The sequence below is a fragment of the Marmota marmota genome, unplaced genomic scaffold (assembly GCF_001458135.2).
Source record: "Marmota marmota marmota unplaced genomic scaffold, marMar, whole genome shotgun sequence".
In the NCBI taxonomy this organism is placed as follows: domain Eukaryota; kingdom Metazoa; phylum Chordata; class Mammalia; order Rodentia; family Sciuridae; genus Marmota; species Marmota marmota.
The window spans coordinates 19,889,758-19,898,833 of NW_026000241.1; the positions used below are offsets into that span (position 1 = coordinate 19,889,758).

The 9,076-nt window shown below is 41.8% G+C and overlaps 1 non-coding gene across 1 annotated transcript; it reads left to right on the plus strand.

Moving 5' to 3' along the window:
* The first annotated feature begins 7,463 nt into the window (after window positions 1-7,463).
* Window positions 7,464-7,570, plus strand: LOC125613844. Its single transcript, XR_007344441.1, has one exon. It is a non-coding gene; the product is annotated as a U6 spliceosomal RNA (small nuclear RNA).
* Window positions 7,571-9,076: the final 1,506 nt, after the last annotated feature.

Genomic DNA, 9,076 nt, shown 5'->3' on the forward strand with positions numbered 1-9,076 from the left:
TTTTTTTTTTTTTTTGGTTTTCCAAGATGACACCAGAGCCAGCCCCTGAAATCCTTTCAGACAATGGGTTGCAGATTCGGCTATATTTCCATCAGAGTAACTTGAATCAGTTTTTTCATCATTTGGTTGTTTAATTGAATATGTGATGTATTTGCTTTTTTATTTTATTATTTTTAGGGGTTCTGTGGATTGAACCCAGGCCACCTTAGGCAAGCACTCTACTACTGAGCCACATCCTCATCCCCACCTGCTTATTTTAATATCAAAATTGTACCTTTCAGCTGGGTGTGGTGGCACACACCTGTAATCCCAGTGGCTCTGGAGGCTGAGACAGGAGGATCACCAGTTCAAAACCAGCCTCAGCGAAAGTGAGGTGCTAAGCAACTCAGTGAAACTCTGTCTCTAAATAAAATATAAAATAGGGCTGGGGATGTGGCTCAGTGGCTGAGTACCCCTGAGCTCAGTACCCCTCCCCCCAAAAAATTGTCATTGTCTTTCATTGTCTTCCTCAGTTTACATTCGCATAATTTCTAAATGCATAAATCCACCAGAGTGCATGTGTTTTTTTGAGGGGTGGTACCGGGACTGAACTCAGAGCCCCGGACCACTGAGACACCTCCTCACCCCTGTTTTGTATTTTATTTAGAGATAGGGTCTTACTAAATTGTTTAGCACCTTGCTTTTGCTGAGGCTGGCCATGAACTAGCAATTCTCCTGTCTCAGCCTCCCCAGCCGCTGAACGCACCACTTCACCCAGCTAGAGTGCACATTTTTTAAAGTACATTAAATAAACATTACTACGTCATAGTTACTTTTTATTTTTTTTAGTACCAGGGATTGAACCCAGGGGCGCTTAACCACTGAGCACTAAGCTACATCCCCAGCCCTTCTTTGTATTTTATTTAGAGACAGGGTCTCCACTGATTTGCTTAGGGTCATACTAAGTTGCTGAGGCTGGCTTTGAACTCTCAATCTTCCTGCCTCATCCTCCTGATCCCCTGGGATTATAGGTCTGTGCCTCTGTGCCCAGCTCATAATTACTATTTTGAACCATGATGGGGGGGGTACCAGTCAAATGGTGACCTATTGAATCATTGCCTGCCTCCTGTCAGTTGAGGGGACATGGAATTCTACATACTGTATCAACTTTACTCTATCCTGACTCTGGCCTTGGAACCATTCAAGTGTGTCATCTCTTTGAACAACGCTGAGTTCCCAGTAGCAACATATCAGGGGATATAATGAAAACTTTAATACCTAAAACTTTATAAACTACACTAAGGAAACTTGAATTGCACATATAAATGATTAAAAGTAAATATCAAGCATTTCTAGTCAAAAATAATTTGGGGGGCTGGGGATATAGTTCTGTTGGTAGAGTGCTTGCCTGGCACGTACAAGGCCCTGGGTTCAATCCCCAGCATCACACACATACACCAAAAATAATAATAATTTGGAACTCTGATCCCAGCTCCACTACTCTTTACTGTGTGATTTGGGGCAAGGTACTTAACATTTCTGGCCCCCAGATTTTCCATCTATTTAACAGGGATGATACAAGTACGTAGCTATCAGGGTTAAGTGAGTTCCTAAATGTAAAATGTAGTGCCAAGCACCAATAAGTGCTTAATAAATAACCACCCCCTGGGCTGGGGATGTGGCCCCAGCACGCATGCGTGCGGCCCGGGTTCGATCCTCAGCACCACATACCAACAAAGATGTTGTGTCCGCCGAGAATTAAAAATAAATATTAAAAAATAAATAAATAACCACCCCTTTTCCCCAAAAAAGCACTTAATAAATATCCACTATTTTTTGGCAGGGCAGGGAGGGTATGCTGGGGTTGAACCCAAGGATACTTAACCTTTGTGCCACATCCCCAGCCCTTTTTTAATTCTTTATTTTGAGACAGGATCTCACTGAGTTCCTTTGAACCTCACTAAGTTGCTGAGTCTGGTTTGAACTTGGAATCCTCCTGCCTCAGCCTCCAGAGTTGCTGGGCTTACAGTAAAATTTTTTTGGTTAGGGGGTGGTGCTGGGGATTAAACTCAGGGCCTCACTCATACTAGGCAAGCCCTCTACCACTAAGCTACACTCCCAGCCACACACTTTTAAAAGAATCATTGGTATTCAGCAGAGGGATTCACAAACTGCCTGCCTACTTACCCTTAGGTCTGTCATTGCCAAATCACAGATCCTTGATTGGGATCACATCCTTCCTTTCCTCCAGGAGAGAAAGTTTCAGTCTTGTCCCTGTCACTCCCAGCTCCTATGGTTAAAGCTAAGATCTCAGTCTTTATAAATCAGGACAGATTCAGTTCTGAACACCTGTAATTCTAGTGACTCGGGAAACTGAGGCAGGAAGATCACAAGTTCAAGAACAGCCTCAGCAACTTAGCGAGGCCCTGAGCAATTTAGTGAGACCCTGTCTCAAAATAAAAGATAAAAAATGGCTGGGAATGTGGCTCAGTGGTAGAGCCCCCCTGGGTTTAATCACTCTTGTACAAAAAAAATAAATCACAGTAATACCAAAAGAGCTAGGGATGTACCTCAGTCATAGAATGCCCCTGCATTCAATCCCCACAACCAAAACCTTGTGTGTATAAATCAATTACATGCCGTTAATGCCTTACTCCAAGCGTTCTCTGATATTGCAGCTGAAAAACTACCTCCTGTATTCTTCCCTATCTCAGCCTCTTTTCCTCCCTCTTTCCACCTGTCCCCACATGCAAGGGCTCCCTCTTGCCTAGAAAAGCTAGCTCAAGCTGCTTAATCCAATCTGCCTAGGATTTCTCTGCTCTGCCCCAACATATTTCCCAGTGTCACTTTTCTACATAAACCCTGCCTACTGCCAACATACACCCACTGCCAACATACACCAGACAAATTGCTCAGAACCTCTTGTAGCTTCTGCCTGGCCACTCCCACCCACGAAGCCTTTTCCAGGCTCCTGGGGCTCTCATTGGAATTTGAGTTCTTTGTCCCTCTCCTAACATCTGGACTAGACTGTGACCACTTTGACCAAGAAAGTATGGCAGAAGTAATGCTATGTTAGTTCCCAGCCCAATCATTAGGGAGAACTGGCAGCTTCCACCTTGTTCTCTTATAGTCTAAGCTCTCATGTAAGTGGGATTTCCCTTCAAGACAGACCACAGGAGAAGGCCCAGAGTCCAGCTTGCTAACTTGTCCACACCAAGGTGAGTAAAGCCATCTCAGAACCTCCCAACCTGAGTATAGCCCAGCCCAGTAGTCTAAATCCCTAGTCTGCAAAACCATAAAATAGATTGTTGTTTTAAGCCACTAAATTTTGGAGCCATTTGCTACATAGCAATAGATAACTAGAACACCCTTCCACTCCAGCCTACCTGATACACTGTAATAATTAATGTCCCTAAGTTTCTTTCTTTTTTTAATAAATAGCTTCATGGAGGGATTATTGACATACAATAAAGAAACTACATCCATTTTTAAAGAATATTTTTTAATTATACATGGACACAATACCTTTATCTTTATTTTGTTTGTTTTATGTGGTGCTGAGGATGGAACCAAGTGCCTCATATGTGCTAGGCAAGCATTCTACCACTGAGCTACAACCTCAGCCCCCAAAACTACATACATTTAAGGTACACAATTTGATAACAATTTTTTTTGTTTCGTTTTGTTTTGTTTATGTGTATGCTGAGAATTGAACCCAGGGATGCTCTACCATTGTGTTACACTCCCAGCCTTTTTTATTTTTTATTTTGAGACAAGTTGCTCAGGCTGACCTTGAACTTGTGATCTTCTTGTCCCACCTTCCATAGTAGCTGGGATTACAGAGAAACACCATCACACTCAGTTTGATAAATCTTGATACATGGATACTCTAATGAAGCAATGACCACAACCAAAAGAATGGAAATATTCATCACCCCCAAAAGTATGAGGTCCTCCATTCCACACCTTTCTGAGCACCTACTGATCGTCTTTCTGTTACATAATCCATAGTCTTTCATACAATTTGCAATTGGGGCTGGGGAGGTCCCACTTTCACTCAGGATAATTACATTGATGCCAAACTATACTTTTGTGTGGATCAGTAATTCGTCTCTTTTTATTAGACAAAAATGAGTAATTATGAGTAATATTCCATTGTGTGGATGCCATAATTTGTTTATCCGTTCACTAGTTGATGGACATTGAGTCGTTTTTAAATTTTTGTCTATTATAAATAAAAAGTTGCTATTATTTATATACAAGTAAAATACCTAAGAGAGGGCTGGGGATGTGGCTCAAGCCGTAGTGCGCTCGCCTGGCATGCGTGCGGTCCAGGTTCGATCCTCAGCACCACATACAAACAAAGATGTTGTGTCCGCCGAAAACTAAAAAATAAATATTAAAATTCCCTCTCTCTCTCTCTCTCTTAAAAAAAAATACCTAAGAGAAGAGGGGCAGGATCATAAGGTAGGTGAATGTTAACTTTCCAAGAAACTGCCAAGTGCTTTATGTTTGTTTGTTGTTGCTGCTGCTCTTTTGGTACTGGGGATTGAACCCAGGTGTGCTTTGCTGCTGAGCTACGTCCGGTTTTTATTTTATTTTATTTATTTATTTTTAGGACAGGGTCTTTCTATGGTGCTGAGGCTAACTTTGAATTTAAGTTCCTCTTGCCCCAGCCTCTGGAATCACTGGGATTGCAGACATGTGCCACCAAGCTTAGCTGGCTTGTTTGTTATTGTTGTTTGTTTTGAGATGTTGGGAATGGGACTCAGATCACCTCATATGCTAGGCAAGTGGCCTGTCACTCAGCTGTGCTCCCAGCCCCTGCCCAATGGATTTTTTTAAATAAAAATTTTAAACTTTTTTTTTTTAGTTATAGTTGGACACAATACCCTTTGTGTGTGTGTGTGTGTGTGTGTGTGTGTGTGTGGTGCTGGGGTTTGAACCCAGGGTTTTGTGCATGCAAGGCAAGCACTATACCCACTGAGCTATATCCCTAGCCCTCAATATGTTTATTTTATTTCTTTATCTACTTTTATTTATTTATTTACTTATTTTTGGTACCAGGGATTAAACTTAGAGGCACTTGGCCACTGAGCCCCATCCCCAGCCCTATTTTGTATTTTATTTAGAGACAAGGTCTCACTGAGTTGCTTAGTGCTTCCCTTTTGCTGAGGCTAGCTTTGAACTCGTGATCCCCCTGCCCCAGCCTCTGGAGCCACCATGCCTGGCTTATTTATTTTTATGTGGTGCAGAGGATCAAACTCAGTGCCTTGCACCAGCTAGGCAAACGCTCTACCGGGGAGTCACCACCCCAGCCCCTGTCAAATAGTTTTGAATAGTGCACATAGGGTTTTACACTTTAAGCAGTGCATGACAATTCCGCTTTGCCCACAGCCCCTCCAATTTATATTCTCAGTTTTGTTTTTTTCTTTTAGTCATTCCAGCAGGTGTGTGGTAGTATCTCATTGTGTTTTAATTTGCATCTCATTAAAAATCCAATGCTGTGGAGCTTCCTTTCCTGTGTTAATTTGCAAATCATAGCTTTCCTCTGATGAGGGTTTTGTTCAGAGCTTTTGCTTTAAAAAAACAAACAAACTGAGTTTGTTGTTGTTGCTATTGTTTGTTTGTGATATATAATTAAGGGGTGAGGGGCAGTAGTGTATATAGTGCTAGGTATCAAACGCAAGGCCTTTATCACTGAGCTAATTCTTAGCACCTGATTAAAAAAAAATTTTTTTCCAGCCTTATTGAGGTATAATTGGTAAATAAAAATTGTAGCCAGGTCCAGTGGTGCACAACCCTAATCCTCTCAACTCAGGAGGCTGAGGCAGGAGGATTGTGAGTTCAAAGCCAGCCTCAGCAATTTGGTGAGGCCCTAAGCAACTCAGCCAGATCATCTCTAAATAAAATACAAAAAAAGAGCTGGGGATGTTGCTTAGTGCTAGAATGACACTGGGTTCAATCCCTGGTACAAAAAAAAAAAAAAGGTATATATTTAGCTGGTCATGGTGGCACATGCCTATAATTCAAGAGTTGGAAGACTGAGGCAGCAGGATCTCAAGTTCAAGGCCAACCTCAGCAATTTAGCAAGATCCTATCTCAAAAAAATAAAAATAAAAAGGTCTGGGGATGTAGCTCTGTGGTGAAGTACCTCTGGGTTCAATTCCAAGTAATTAATGAAAATAAAATTTAAGGCTGGGGATGTAGGTCAGTGGTAGAGAGCTTGCCTAGAATCCAAAGGTCGTGGGTTCAATACCCTGCACCACAAAACAAAACAATAAATAAGTAAAATTTTAAAAAATGGTTGGGACATAGCTCACTGAAAGAACACTTGCCTAGCATTCACAAAACTCTGGGTTCAATCCCAAGTACTATAAAAATGTGTGTGTGTGTGTGTGTGTGTGTGTGTGTGGTAGGTAGGGTACTGGCGGTTGAACTCAGGGGCACTCTACTACTGAGCTCTATTTTGTGTTTATTTTGAGAGAGTGTCCCTAAATTGCCCAGCTGGCTTCAGGCTTTTGATTCTCCTGCCTCAGCCTGAGTGCCACCACACTCTGCTAAAACCATTTTTTTTTTTTTGAAGGGGACAGAGGTACTGGGGATCCATTCCTGGGCTTTATGAATGTTAGGGAAATGCTCTACCACTGAGATTACATCTCATCCCTTCGATGTGATCTTGCTTTGTGCCCAGGCTGGCCTCAAACTCTTGGGTTCAAATGATCCTCCTGCCTCAGCCTCCCCAGAAACTGGGATTACAGATGTGTGCCACTGCACCAAGTTACAGTATGACATTTTACTTTATCTATATACATTGTGAAACGATTTCCAAATCAAGCTAATGGACAAGTTCCACCATTTCACATACTTAGTTTTTTCCCAGTGAGAATATTTAAGACCTACTCTCAGCAAATTTCAAGTAGAGTCAACAGTGTGAACTTTAGTCGATTGGTGATATGGTGCAGTGGTAGAGGATTTGCCTAGCATGCACAGGACCCTGAGTTTAATCTCCAGCACTAAGGAAAGAAAAAGTAGCTGGGTGTAGTGGCACAGACCTATAATCCCAGCTACGGGGAAGACCAAAGTTCGAGGACAGCCTCAGCAATTTAGAAGACTCTGTTTAAACAGGAAACAAAAAAATAAATAAATAAAAACCAACTAGGAAGCCCTGTGCTGATCCCTAGCCCTGCAAGAAAAAAAAAAAAAAAGTAAAACTTTTTGGCTCAAGGAAAGAACACTTGTCTACATATAGTCACCATGTTGTACATTAAAGCTCCAAAACTTTTTAAAAAGATATTTATTTCTTAGTTGTAGTCGGGGACATAATACTTTTATTTTATTTATTTATTTTTTTATGTGATGCTGAGGATCCAACCCAGGGCTTCGCAAGTGCTAGGCGAGTGCTGTACCGCTGAGCCACAACCCCAGCCCTTGCCAAAACTTTTTTTTCCTGCCTAACTAAAACAGTTATATAATAAGTGACTGTCCTCACTTAGGCAGCACATATACTAAGATTGGAACCATATAAAGGAGATTAGCATATCCCCTGTGCAAGGATGACATGCATATTTAAAATAATAATAATATTAACTGACCAACATCTTTCCTGTCCCCACAGCCCTGACAATTATAAGTCTACTCTCTGCTTTCGTTAATTCAATTTTGGAGATCATTCAATGTTTATCTTTTTGTACCTGGCATACTTCTCTCTCTCTCCTCTCTCTTTCTTTTTTTTTTTTTTTTGGTATTGGGAATTGAATTGAACCCAGAGGCCTTTAGCACTAAGCCACATCCCCAGCCCTTTTTATTTTGAGACTTACTAAGTTGCTTAGGGCCTCACTAAGTTGCATCAAACTTGTGATCTTCCTGCTTCAGCCTCCCTAGTCTCTGGGATGTAAACTCAACCTGTGTCTGACATTTTTCACTAAGCCTAATGTCCTTCAGTTTTATCCACTCTATCACAAATGACAGCATTCCCTTCCCTTTTAAAGGCTGAAGAATAGGCCGTTGTTTGTGTATGTTATATATTCTTTAGTCATTCATCTGTCAAGAGATATTTAGGATGATGGCATATTTTGGCTATTACGGATAATATCACAATGAACATGGGAGTGTAGGAACAGGCTCAACATACTGATTTTATTTCCTTTGGATATATATTTTATACATATACCTGAAGTAGGATTACTAGGTATGATAGATCTATTTTTAATTTTTCAAGGAGCCACTATAATGTGTTCAATAATGACAATACAAATTTGTATTCCCTCCAACAGTGTAAAGGGGTTCCCTTTTCTCCATATCCTTGACTGACCCTGCCCTTGGGACTCTAGCTGAGCCCTGATGTGGGAGCATGCAGGCTCAGGTGAGAGGCAAACCCCTTGCACAATTCCACCTGTGCAGACTCTCAGGCTCCAGGCTGTTTACCAGCCCCTCACCTTGGGATTTGCTCATTCCTGACCTCTGTGCTTTGTTCCCTACATTCCAGCTCTCTATCTGCAACACGTGGCTTTCCCCATATCCCTGCCAATCTCCTTCCCCAGGTCCCATCTCAGAAACCTTAGCCTCCTCCAAGCCTTTCAGCAAAGACTCACCTGTCCTGCCTCCTGCCTGATGTATTTCAGCAGCCTTTTTACCCAATACGTTTTTGCTAAAAAGTTACTTGGTAATTGCATACTGTCTCCTCCCTCTGTGATTTTGCAGACTGTCTCCTCTTCCATTGCTCACAACTCCCTCCTTTGGTTTCTACTCAGCCTTCAAAACCTACTTCAAGCATGGCATAGTGGCTCACAACCATAATCCCAGCGGCTCAGGAGGCTAAGACAGGATATTTGCAAGTTTGAAGCCAGCCTCAGCAATTTAGCAAGGCCCTAAGCAATTTATAGAGAACCTGTCTCAAAGTAACAAAAAGAGTTGAGGATGTGGCTCAGTGTTTAAGCACCCCCAAGTTCCAAAAAAAATAATAATAGTGGGTTGGGGATACACCTCTTTGTGGTAAAGGGTCCCTGGGTTGTATTCCCAGTTCTGAAAAAAAAAAAAAAAATACTTGAAGACTGGTGGTGTGGCTCACTTGCCTACCATGCTTGAGGCCCCTGGG